The sequence below is a fragment of the Cricetulus griseus genome, chromosome 4, assembly GCF_003668045.3.
Source record: "Cricetulus griseus strain 17A/GY chromosome 4, alternate assembly CriGri-PICRH-1.0, whole genome shotgun sequence".
Taxonomy (NCBI): domain Eukaryota; kingdom Metazoa; phylum Chordata; class Mammalia; order Rodentia; family Cricetidae; genus Cricetulus; species Cricetulus griseus.
Genome location: NC_048597.1, coordinates 117,243,166 through 117,256,418, shown reverse-complemented (window position 1 = coordinate 117,256,418; position 13,253 = coordinate 117,243,166).

Sequence of the window (13,253 nt, the reverse complement as noted above, 5' to 3'; positions counted from 1 at the left end):
GCCAGGATTTGGCCCCTCCAGGGTAACTCCAGCTTGCCTCCAAATCCTGCCTCTTTGAGGGTCTACAGTATGTCTGGAGCAACATTACTGCAAAGAAAGAGAAGGGAAACAAGTAAAGAATCTAATCACAAATCAAACCATGAAGTTCCCAATTTATCGAAAGGGGGAGACTGGGATCTCAGAAGTGAAGAAGCAGGGTTTTGGGGTAAGACACTTGAGGGGAAAAGTTAGCCTTCTCATTTGATTCTTGACTGACAGTAATTGATTTGATGGTACTGAACCAACCCCACAGACCTGTGACAAACAAATTATGCCCGTGCATAATTTTTTCCTTGCTTGATTTGAATGACAAAGCTTTACTGAGGTGTTTTGTATCTATATTCATGAATGATGTTAGTCTATAATCCTGCTTTATTACAAAGTTTTTGCTTGGCTTAGATCTTCAGGTGATGCTGTCTAGATAAAGTGAGTTAGGATCACTCTGCTCCTTTTTTCCAGATAGTATGGCAGAGGAAAGAATCGCCTTCCACCTTGATAAATGGAGTGCTCCCTAGATGTTCACAGTGGGAGGAGCTTAGGGTGGAATCCTGAATGTGCTCCCCAGTGACTGAATGAACAGTTCTGGTTCTCTGTTCCCTTTTGAATCAAAAGAGGACCATCTCTGTTATAGGATGGTAGCATGAGTTATGGGAAGTGAATTCTGCAAAGTATGCAGCAGAAGTAAGGAATGTGAAGCTTTTTCTAGATCCCCATCTTCCCATCCCACCTTAGGTGGCACCCAAGTGGGTAGGCACAGCCATCATGCCATCTCCCTCACTTGGCTTTGAGCTATCTCTAAGGGCTAGCTGCCAAGGCAGAATGATGTAGGCCACACCAATGTCCCTGGGAGGCAGAACACTGCCATTAGTCCCTCAAAAGTCCAGCAATTAATTTAGTGAGCTGAGTTCCTTCTACTAACCAGCCCATTGCCATAGTAACCAACATTCCTTATCCAGGGACCCAGAGAAGGAAGGAAAAAGACAAATACTGGGCAGAAACCAATTTAAGAGGAAAAAATGGGACTGGGTACACTAGTAGGGCAGCCTGGACAAAGTCCATGCTGCTGAGGGTAGGGGGAAGGGTGCCATGGAGCATGACTGCTGTGTTGCTGGGTGATGAGCTGTGTTCTGGGCAGGAATCTGGCTACATATAAAGGCATAACGTGGACAGCACAGGCTACTGAGATGGGCCTTTCTTTCTCTCGTGACCCAGCTCCAGCCTCTGGACCAGAGTTGCTGAACTTTGCAAGATGCAGACACTACTTGTATCTTAGAGAAGACAGATGAAGGCTAGGTAGGCAGCTTCCAGTCCAAAAGTGATGCCAGGAGCCAGGCAAGAACCTAGGTTCAAAACTGGGCTCTGCATGCTTGGTACCTGTCTCCATCCCTCTCAACATATGCATACTGAATATGATGTCTGTGTCAGGACAGAAACTGTCACTGTCACTGTTTATTTGTCTTGCAGCAGCTCACACAGTAATGAAACTGGTTTATAAGGACCCATGTCCAAATTCCAGGCTGCCCCAAGAGTATGCAAACCAGACCTTTTACATCTTTGAACAGCTCTTTCATGCATTCAATTGGGGTTTGTACCCACCTCTGAGGCTTGTTGTGTTTTGTTACATGAGTTGGAAGCTTTGAATACACCAGGCCATGAAGAGTGTCTAGGGCATTACACTATTATTCTCCAATCCTAAATGTCCCCACTTAAGAAATTGGTATGCTAATTTTCATGAAGTAGAATGTTACCCTAGGAATCCCAATGGGCTATCCACATAGCCAGGTCTCTTGGCCTACTCCATTGATGTTGATTCCATAGGGTACCAGTGATGTCACCTCTTCCATCTCTGATCTAATCATGTTCTAAATGAATGTCAAGAGCTTCACAAACTTTGTTTCTGATGGCCCAATGGTACAGAGGAACAAGCATGGAGATGTTATATATCCATAAGATCTATACTCTAATCAGAGAGGATATTGAGTCATAGGTACTGAGAGCACAAACTTCCAGTTCTGTCTCAGGAGACCAATGCTTGCTTTCTGGAGGAGGTGACTCTGAGTTGAGCCTGGGAAGGCATGGTAGATGTAAACAGACTAGCAGCAACTACTTCACAAGGAATAGCTCACCTCCCGTGTGCAATTTTTCATGTAGTAAGCAGAATACAAAGTTTGGAGGGGGGATGAGAAAATAATAAAATACCAGGCAAGAGCAGAAATGGGATTTGTGGCAAGGAGGCATTCAGGCGTGAGGAGAGAATATGAGCAAAGAAGCCCAGGGACTTGTGCTATGAAGCACAGAAAGGGTCCAGACTTGGGGGCTACAGGTGTTTACTTGCATGGCAGTATCATCTACTAATGAGAATTCAGAAACTGTATCCACAAAGACAAATTAGAAGGACCAATGAGGATGCCACCATTATATCTGAAAGGAGAAGCCAAGAGTGTTCCCTAAGACAGCCACTGCCCAAGCTACAGATTCTGTGGTATCAGCTGACTGATGAAACCGAGTAGGAACACACAGAGACAAGAGCATCTGAAAGGAAGCCATGTTCAGCTTGAGCCTCTGGAAGCCAGTTTGTAAGGAAACAGAATGAGGAGTTCAACCTAACCCATTGAGATAGCCAGTGGAGAGGTTGGAGTCAGGTTGCTAATTTGAGTATATAGAACAGAAGAGCAAATGGAGCTGGAGAAACTCCTGAGAAAGCAAAGAGGGTGCAAAGGGTATCTGTTCAGGCAGAGATTAAAAGATGAAGACAATCACAGTGCCCCATATTTGTGGGCATCATCAATGTAAGCAGGCAGGACACAGCATCTCTGTATGTTAGGTTTTCTTCCCCACCCAATGTTTTCCAGTGATCCTTACGATGGAAAACTCAATATATATATATATATATATACATATATATATATATATATATGGTTTTTAAGTAATATTAGCAAGACCCAAGGAGGTGAACATATGTCCTTACCTTGCTAACTTGCTAACAAAATGATGATCTGCTAAACAACAAAACTACATGAGGCCCATACTTTTACTGAATTTGCACAACATAGCCATGATACAATTATGCATATAGCTCCAGATGACTAGTGACAGAAAGAATCAGGACAATTACAACTTGACAGGAAAGTTCAAAATGTTTCCAACTGATTTCAAAGTTATATTCGCACAGCTATTTTAATGAGCAACATAAACCCCTTGAAACAAGTGAAAAAAAAAAAACAAGTAACTAGAAAATATTGTCCCAGTAATTGAGAGGTGAAAGATTGTCAAGTTTGAAGCCAGTCTGAATGACACAGCAAGGCACCATCTCAAAAACCAACAAGATGTGTTCCTGAGAGGCTACCAGCTCCAGCAGATGGTTCTACACCTATGCACATACAGGCATCACTAAGTGGACTCCACAAGTTTTAAATCGACAATACATGGAGTTGGGAGGGGAAAGTGATAAGGAGAACAGGGAAAGAATTAAAGAGGATGTAAGGGGATATGCATTTGATCAAAACATATTATGTGCATGGATGAAATTATCAAACAATAAAAAGTTTAAAAGGTGAAAGAAATAAATGAAGGAAATGAACTATAGGGAAAGTACAGAAATAAAACAAAACCATAAGAGCAAACACTTAGCAAGCTCTGGCTCATAGCACACTGCAGATAAGCAAATGGAGGAGCAGGCAATAAATGGGAACAGACACTCTCTTCACTACATAAGCAGTAGCAAGGGGCTGTGTGGGAACACAACTAGAGCCTTGGAAATTAAAGAGGTGGTAGCATGGCACCTAATTCTCAGATAACTAGCTTCAGTCAAGACACGGAATACATAGGGCTGAAACATATATTTTGCAAAGGAATACAAGTGAGAACCTCCCAACTTTGTTGAATCCCTAAAAGTTACAGGTTCCATATTATTATAACCGAACTCCTAAAAACTAAAGACAAATAAAATTCCTGAAGAGTCCTAGAGAGATGGAGAATGTTATCTGTAGAGAAGATGCAACATGAGAGAGGTGTTCTCCTGTAAAACCAAGGGAAGTCATGAAGTCAAGGACAAGACACATGGTTCAAGTGTTAAAAGGAAAGACATTGACAGAAGCTTGACATATGACAACTATCCTTCAGCAACAAAGTGGGAATATGAGATTTTGCTGCTTGAAGATGGTGAGTCCTGAAAGAACTGAAGAAGCAAGATGCCTGAGCAGAAAGCAAAGTAAAAAGAGGCTGAGGTTTGAGGAAGACTCATGACTCCAGTGGCATGTAGAAAACAGCTAAAGCAGTGGTCAGGGTCAGTTAGTTATACATGCCCATGGCAGTACTCATGACAATCACTAAAACTGCAGAGCCAGACTAATGATTCAGATCTCTAATTCCAGATGTGCTCCTAGGGAGGCTGAGGCAGAAGGGACATAAATTCAAGTCATTCCTAAGCTGAAGACTATATTCAAGGGCAGCCTGGACAAATGTGTAGTCAAAATGTCCACTGAGAAATCAAAAGGGAATAAGTTGTTCGAATAATCCATAAGAACATGAGAGAGAGAGAGAGAGAGAGAGAGAGAGAGAGAGAGATTGCAGAATGAGAAGGCAAATGGAAGAAAAACAAATGGCACAGTGGAAGGCTTGTTCTTTAAACACCTGTAGGACAAAGAAAAATGCTCGTGAGCAGTCCAAAACTCCACTCAGTCCAAAAACTGCATTGAGGCCCTCAGCTGCCCAGATCAGCTATACAGGGAACTTCATTCAGGAGTGGCCTCGCTGGCTATGTAGCACAGCATTAACCCCCACACACACTTCATTTATCTTTTATTTACAAATATTTAATAATGATATAAAATGTTTGATAAGCCAATTAAATAATATATATACATATCCTCATATTTATACCAAGTTAAAATTCAAGTATATACAGAAAATTTAAACAAAACAGTGTGAATAGGAGTCACATCTGGATGCTAGATCACCCTGTTTTGTTGTTATAATTGCTTAGGGTTATATCAACAGTGTGCACCAGAAAGGAGAATAGAATCTGGGCCTGGCTGAAGGGTAGAGGGAAGGAAATATTCACTATATGTTTGATTGCTCTGTGTCTGGCATTTGCCCATGTGTTAACTCCCTTGATGAACAGAGTCCCTGAGATCAAACTGTGTCCCTACATCCCAGCTCATTGGCTACAGAATGAACTTTAGGCATCAGAATCCATCTATGACTTTGGGGAAACATCCATCTACTCCAGTCAAAGTGCTTCACATGAATGTACACACTTCCCTGGCTAGCAGAGGGCATGGGAAAGACCTGGGTCTCCTTGGAGACTGGAATCTAATGATAAAAACAAATGCACAGACCTCCACTATCCCTGCTGGGAAAGGGTGTGTGTTCCCATTAAGGTGGCTGAGTTTGGAGGTGCAAATGGCTATCTGTCACCACTGAAAGGCCACCATATGTTAAGGTGAGAAAGACAGTATCTGATTTTGCCACACTGACCCAGCTTTTCCCAAGGTCCAGTGTTTCAGTCTCAGGAGACAAACACTTCCCCATCCCTCTGTTGCAAACATAAGCAGAGTTAAGCTGTGTTCTTTCACTTAACATCATGAACCAAACTCTTGCCATCTCACAAGGTCTCAGACAGTGCCTCCTCCTCTTTGAAGCTCTGCCTTCTCCCTTCCAACTATCCCTGCTTCCTCCAACTCTCTCCCTGACAGGTTTCTTCCTCTTATTTGACTGAAACCTCAATTTAGATATGGTTTCTGAGAATTATTCAGTCTGACTGACCTCTCCTTCAAAAATCCAACTTCCAAAAGCCATCTGGACACCCTTTGCCCATCCCCCTGGAGCCAACATTGTTGTGGCACAGATAGGAAAGTGACTGCCCAAAACCAGTCCCTCAACCAGCAGGAGAAAATGCTAGTGAGTCCTTACTGCTTATTAGATTCTCCAGGCATCTTCGGGCTCTCAGAGCACCAGCCTCTTTCCTTTCACATTTTTGGCATGGAATTCTGCCCAGTTCATCATAGATCAGCTCAGATTGCAGGGGCTTGAGGACACAAGATATTTCTGTTTAATGTATTTTAAGAGTGTCTGACCTGGTGAAGCAATGCATATAAATAGTGTTCTAGACTCCATTCTGTCTCAGCACCCCCCCCCTTTATTTGGGAGTGGATACGAAGGCACATGCAGGATAGCAACGGGCTAAACGAGCAACGGGTTTGCAAAGAGCCACAATGACTTAGGCTCAGTTCTGCCTATATCACTTTATAACAGTGTTATTGGGAGTTAGTCTCTTCTAGCTTCAGTCACCCCAGTTCTAAGAAGGGAAGATTGATGTGACTCACCTCCTGATTGCTTGGCAATGGAGGGGTGGGGCAGTTAAGGGAGAGAGAGAATGGGAGAACAAGGGGAAGCTGTTGAGAGCAGATGATCTTGTTCAGTCTGTGTCCACACTCAGAGCTCTCTGCAGCATGGTATAATTGTGTTCAGAGAAATTCATCCGAAGTCACAGGCTTCCCCAACACCCTTCATCAGCCAGGGTCCAACTTCCATCCCCATGCTTACTCACTCACTTCTCTTAAATGTCCCTAAGGACAGGAGCTCACTACCTTGCCAAACAGTAAGTTCAACTCGTCATTCCTACAATGTAGAGCAGGAGCTCTGAGAAGGGAACCATCTGTAGATAAGGCAGCTGAAGGAAGGCAAGGAGTTCTGTTACCACTCCTGCTCCAACAGCATTTGCTGCATTCAGGCTGCCTCTGGTATAGGGTTATTGGCAGCCCTGTTTTACACTTATCTGTGGTCTGAAACCCAGCTCCCCACCCCATCTTGGAGCACCCACTGCCTTCCATATGAGGGTGAGGTTCTATATTTCAGTTTACCAGATTATAAATCTCCTGCTTCTTTCACTCTGAATTTGTGAATGGCTTACTCACCAATCCTAAATTTAACTGCCTTCATGTAGGGCATTGGATTTGTTTGTTTTATTTTGGTTCTTTTGAGACAGAGTTTCTCTGTGTAACAGCTCTGGCTGTCCTGGAACTCACTTTATAGACCAGGCTGACCTTGAACACAGCCTCTGGGATTGAAGGCATACACCACCACCTGGCTCTATTTGGATTCTTACCACTTTCAACCTTCTCTGTACTCTCCTTAACCTAACTTCTCTTGGTCTGACACCAGTCCCTTTCCCTGCTCCATGGTTTGCTCTTCACCCCAGCTCATGATCCTAATCTCCAGCTTAAAGGCCACTCTACCGTAAAGGCCACCACACCAGTGCTTTCTTTGCCTGATTTCATGACACTAAGAGACAATATATGCCCTTTGCCAGGCAGACTCCTACTCAGCCTTCAAACTCCAGCTTCCATGGAGGCAAAACTTCCCCCAGTTTCTCAAGTAAGGAATATGTTACTATCCTCAAGCTCCCACACATCCTGCTTTTAACACTTCTTAGGTGTACTAAAAGTAGCCTATCGTCAGGACTTAGTGGCACATGACTATAATCCCAGCATGCAGAAAGATGAGAAAGAAATAGTAAAAGTTCAATGGCAGTCTAGTCTGCATAGTAAGTCTGTGCCTCAGGTAGCCTATTGATTGTCTTTACTACTAAACTCATTAGAATAAGGGACTCTACATTCTGGTCTGCCTTCCTCAGTGCCTGGAAAAGTGATGGAGACAGAGAGGCTATGCAATAGACAGCAATGAGTCCATGAGTTATGTGTCTGGGGTGCATATGTAGTTTAATAAAATGGAGTCATTATTACATATGTATGTATGTATGCATGCATACATACATACATACATACATACATACATACATACATACATATCTTCCCAGAGAGCAGAAGAAGCACAGGTTAGCAGTCATTCACTTTGCCTAGTTACCCAGGCATGCCTTTTCTCCAAAGAGATGGCCTCAGTTCCCAGCAAAACTCTGCAGGCCTGTGGGAATGAGGTCAGGCCTGACCTCGAAGGACCAAGAACAGTGGCCTGCAGGTTGTGTTTCTCCACAGAATGGAGCCACAAACATGCCTAATGCCAGGGACCAAGAGGGATCTTTCATCAATCACAGGAGGGAATCTCTAGCCAGTTTCCTGTAGAAGTCTGAGACTTTGGCAAAAGCCAGCCTGCCAAGACGTGAGGATATCATATTTGTTTGCTGAGCAGACAGTATTTATCTGCCTTCCACATCTTGTCCCTATGCTCCTATGTCCCTTGTCCCTATGTCCCTATGCCCAGAGACCCAGCAGGACAATGAAAAATGCACAGCTACCAGACAGAAGAGATAACTCAGAACTAGGCAGTCTCATGACCGCTGGCACAACCCAGGCCATAAATCAGTGCCCCAGGCTCAATGGGAGGCCGCCACATGGCCAGGGTGCCAGAGTGCCTAGCAAGCAGATAGGACCCCCCTAAAACTCTATGTCAAACTAAGTCATAAACCTTTCTCAATTTCAATATTTCATTGGCTTATGTAACTGCAATTTCATGAATCTAAGACCACTATGAGCCAGGAATCATGAGTAGACTTCAACCTGAGAGACTGGCTGAATCTCTCATGCATCCAGCATTGTAGAGACACTGGTGGCTCCAAGAGATATAATTCAGAGCCCATTGTCTGGTTTCCAAGATATGCCAAAGGTAATTATAACAGGTGGTTAACAGTGCTGGATCATGGCTGGTGGAGGGGCACCTAGATGGGTGTTGATTACATGTTTCTCCAGAATCTTGGTGGCCTCCCATCTATTTTTCATGCTACCATCAACATTGTTGACAAAGTTGTGGAGTTGCAACACTGTACCACAATGGACTCAATGCAAGCACTGGACCAGGCAGACCAAAAGTGATATATGGATACTTCCCTTAAGCTAGACACAATGATATATAAACATGCCTTTACACATTGTCAACTGCTGTTCCAAAATTGTTCAAATGTTACTCTTTTATTGACCTGTGTGTTTGGATATGGATAAGGTTGTGAAGGGACATTCACTGGACTCCCTCGTTTAGATAAATGCATAGAGAAGACCAAGAAGGGCTGCTGGGCTTGCTGGGCTTTGTCACAACACGCTGGGATCACCTTTAGAATTTACCTCTATTAGGTAGCCATTTAAAACCATATCCCCAACAGCTACATTTCCTTCTTAGGTGAATTACATATGCTGCCCTCTATATAACTTAAATAATTAGACAGATTTGCCTTCTATTCATTTGTATGAAATATACAAATTTACATGGGTTGATAAGGGCCAGGGTACTGTGCTAAGTCATGGGTTTGAAGCCCAGTTCTTACATTTACTACTGGAGGGATGGAATGTTCCTGAGCCTAGGGAGGACAGTGTGCAGAGGACAACAGCACAGCTGATCAGACCTAACCTCTGTCCAGGATCAAATAGAACTCTCTGAAATAGGATCAGAAAGACTCAGCTTTTGTTTATACAGAACTCATAAGTGTGTTGTGTGAAATGGATTTGATTTGTTCTAAGCACACACAACTCAATCTTCCTGCTCCCTCATGTCCTCCTCTCCCCTCTTCTCCCCTTCTCATTTTCCTATCTCCCTCCTCTCTCCCCCTCCCTCATGCTCCCAATTTGTTCAGGAGATCGTGTCCCTTTTCCCTTCTCCTGGGGACCATGTACTTCTCTTAGGGTCCTCCTTGTTTCCTAGCTTCTCTGGCGGTGAGGATTGTACAGCCTGGACTCTTTCCGTGATGTTTGTGTTTCTGTTTTCCCTTGATTTCTCTTGGCTGTATTTCACTGTGGTAGGAGCATGTAACCCAAGAGCACTGTCCTTCCACAACAGTGACTATAAGCATGGTATTGTCAGATCCAGACACAGCACTAGGCAATACAGCTGCTGGGCTTAAGCACTGTAACTGATCTACCCCCGCCTCCCCGACCTAACTGAAGCTTCAGATCCACCTTTCAAAGAAAATCTCATCTGCCTTGGTGTTGTGGTTTGTTTGTTTTTTTCTTGCCTTTCTGACACTAACAGAAGACTACACCCCCTTGTAATGTGGCTCCTGGACAGACCAGGTCAGCTACAATTGCCCAGCTTCTGCTAGTATCCTGTCCCAGAAACAGCTTCTCTTTAGAGATGTTTCCAACCAAGAGATGGTGTAAATTCTGAATACTGCCACTATTTCATCACTAACCAAACTATTAAAAAAAGTTTTTAAAGATATTCTCTCTCTCCATGGTTGTGGTGAGACAGAAGTAGTGATCCCAGTCACCAGGAGTGGACAAGTGCGAGTGAAGGCAGGTGTATGTGGATGAGAGGAAGGCATTAGAGGGGTCAGCTGCAGTTGGTCACAGATCTCTGCATGGCTTCTGGCAGTTCGTCTTTGGGACCACAACAAGCAGGAACTGTCACACTCTCTCACATATTCCCTGGGTGTCTGCCAAGCTGTCCTTTGGGCAGGCTGATGGCACTCCTTTTTGAGCCATCCTGAATCCTCAGTCCCAATGTGTCCTGAGAACCAGCACTCTGCCCATACCATCTGGCCCAGAAATCCTACTTCTTGGGAGCCATCTGAGGCACATTTTTGCCCATAGTCATGCACCAGAGATGCTCAAGGCCACTGAAAAAGGTTAGTTAGCCAGGGAGGCTCATTCATTTGAGGGATTTTCACAGGAAACGTGAAATGTTAGGCTCACAGAACAAGTGACGGATTTCACTAAGTTATCAAGATAAGGGATGGCCTCATCCAAACATTCAGTTATTCCTTATACAGTCATCCACACGTCATTAATCCAGTAAGCCTTGTGTTGAACATACACAAAGTAAAGTATTTCAGCCAGGCCAACTTGACTTACCTGTTGGGTCTGTCTCCAACACACATACATATGCATATGTACATATCTGTGTTCCCTCTCTCTGTCTCTCTCTCTGTCTCTGTCTGTCTCTGTCTCTCTGTCTCTCTCTGTCTCTGTGTCTTTGTCTCTGTCTCTCTCTGTCTCTCTGTCTCTCTGTCTCTCTCTCTCTCTCTCTCTCTCTCTCTCTCTCTCTCTCTCTCTCACACACACACACACACACACACACACACACACACAGAGAGAGAGAGAGAGAGAGAGAGAGAGAGAGAGACTCTCTGTCATAGTGCCTTCTAAGACCTGTACTAGAGACTGAGTGCTGTTTTTACAGGTCAAGCAAGCAGGTCACCACCACTCTCCAGATCTCCATTTTCTCATCTATAAAATGGGCAAAATGTACCCTCCACATCTCCTCAGGTTGGTTAACTATTTCTGTCAAGAGGGTTGAATAGAGGCTGATATATCCCAACAGTTCTAAGAACAACTCCAATGGACTCTGATGACAGACACTGTGGCCACTGTGCTCTCTGCCCTTTTGGGCAGTTCCTGTGAACCAATCAGGTACATTCAAGGGCATTCATTTCCCTCTGAGGTTGAGCCAAAGTTTGTTTCCTTCATGAAGGAGACAGTAGCAGTCCCCAAAGGGCTTTAACAAGAAGCTGATCAAGGATGCTAGGAGCACTGTACCCTAGCTTTCATGGCCCCTCATCCCTCACTGAAGCCTATAATTGACCCCAACACAGGCATCTGAGAAAACTGGGCCTTACCTGCCAGGGAGATGTTCAAGGGGTCCGGCCTGGGCTTGTGTCCTGTGATCAGAGTTACTGTAAGCAGTGTTCAGGGAAGTTAGTTGCCAGGCTCAGGTGGCCCTGTCCTGGGACTAACCTGCAACGTACAGCCACTCTGCAGCATTCAGCCACCCTGCAGCATACAGCCACTTTGCCTGCCCTGGAAAAAAGACCTAACACCTCCAGTCTCCAGGCAAAACGTGGGAGAGTGTTCTCCTAGACCACGAGTCCAGAAACAGATCTAGCTTTCAAAGCAGCAGTTGGAGGGCAAGGCTGAAACTTACAGAGCAGAATGGCAAGTGTGTGAGAGAGGGCAAAGCAGAAAATGGGCCAAGCAGGTCGTCGGGGAGAGGCCACGGTACTCTCCTGCCTGCTCTTCCCAGGAACAAAGCTTCCACTGGCCTCCCCAGGGGCTCACTGACCCCGCGAATCTGGTATTCCCTGGCTAAGAGGTCCCGGCTCAGCTCGGGGTGGAGCTAGGAGTGGGCGGGGTCGCGAACACGGGCCAGGGCGGGGCTAGAGGGGGTGGGCTCAACCTTAGTCTCGCTTGGAGCCCAAGGGGGCGGGGCCTGGGCTGGTGGAGATCGCTGAAACAAGAGCAGAGGCTTAAGAGGCATGCTGGGGAGGGGGAGTAGCAGGCGGCTGTGCAGGTTAGGGTCATGAGGTTTCAAAGTCCCAGCGGCCTCAAGAAGCCCAGGGAGCCTGGATTACTGTCCAGTTAAGGACTTCATTGGATAATTTTGGTCCCTTTACAGAGAGCTCTGAAATAAGCCACAGAGTTTACAATCTGCTTGGGACCCTTTTGAAACATTTAGAGAACAGGGAGACAGGTCAGGGGAGGGTGTGTGTGTGTGCAGGGCACCCCTTGTCCAGCCCTCACAGTTCTGCTGGAACAGGAACAATCGAAAGGGACTCTTTCTACGGGTACCCCTATTTAGGAAGGCCTCACTCCAACCTAGGGATAAGCAAGGGCTATGAGTCTGCTGTCCCATATCTGATGAGAACTGTGGTGGTTCAGAAAGAGCCTTGGTCACCCACCAGCGTAGTGTCCCCATCAAGACAGGGAGGAAGGCGTGGATGCCCTTTGACTTTTTCTTTCTGAGCACTGATCCTAAAAATGGGCCTAGCAAGGTATTTTGAAATGGACAGGATGAGATCATTGCTTAATTGGCAAAGCCTGTCCCACCCTAACCACACCCTCATTTCTACCCCCAACCCTACACTCAGTCTCCTAAGCTACAGAGTGCCTTAATTTGGCTGCCTGGATGGCAACATTTATAAACACACACGGGCTCCTCTGTGACCAAGGGACTCACAACAGCTGTCCCCTGTTCCTTTTTCCTGCTTTATGTTTCTGCTGTCCCTGTGGCAGTGTTTGGAAAAGGCTTGATAATGGTCATGCAACAATGTGCATCCAGGTGCTGGGAATATAATAATGACCAGACAAACCAAAATGACTCTGTAGGCTTACTTGCCACTTGTTGGGCATGATAATTACACAAGCCACAGTGTCTCACATTCAGGTAGTAGAAAGGGAGAATGAAAATTGGGCTGGAGATGTCTTGTGCTTCCTGCGTTAGATATGGTAGACATATAAATGAGAAAAGGATAGAAAAACTGGAAGAGTATGCTG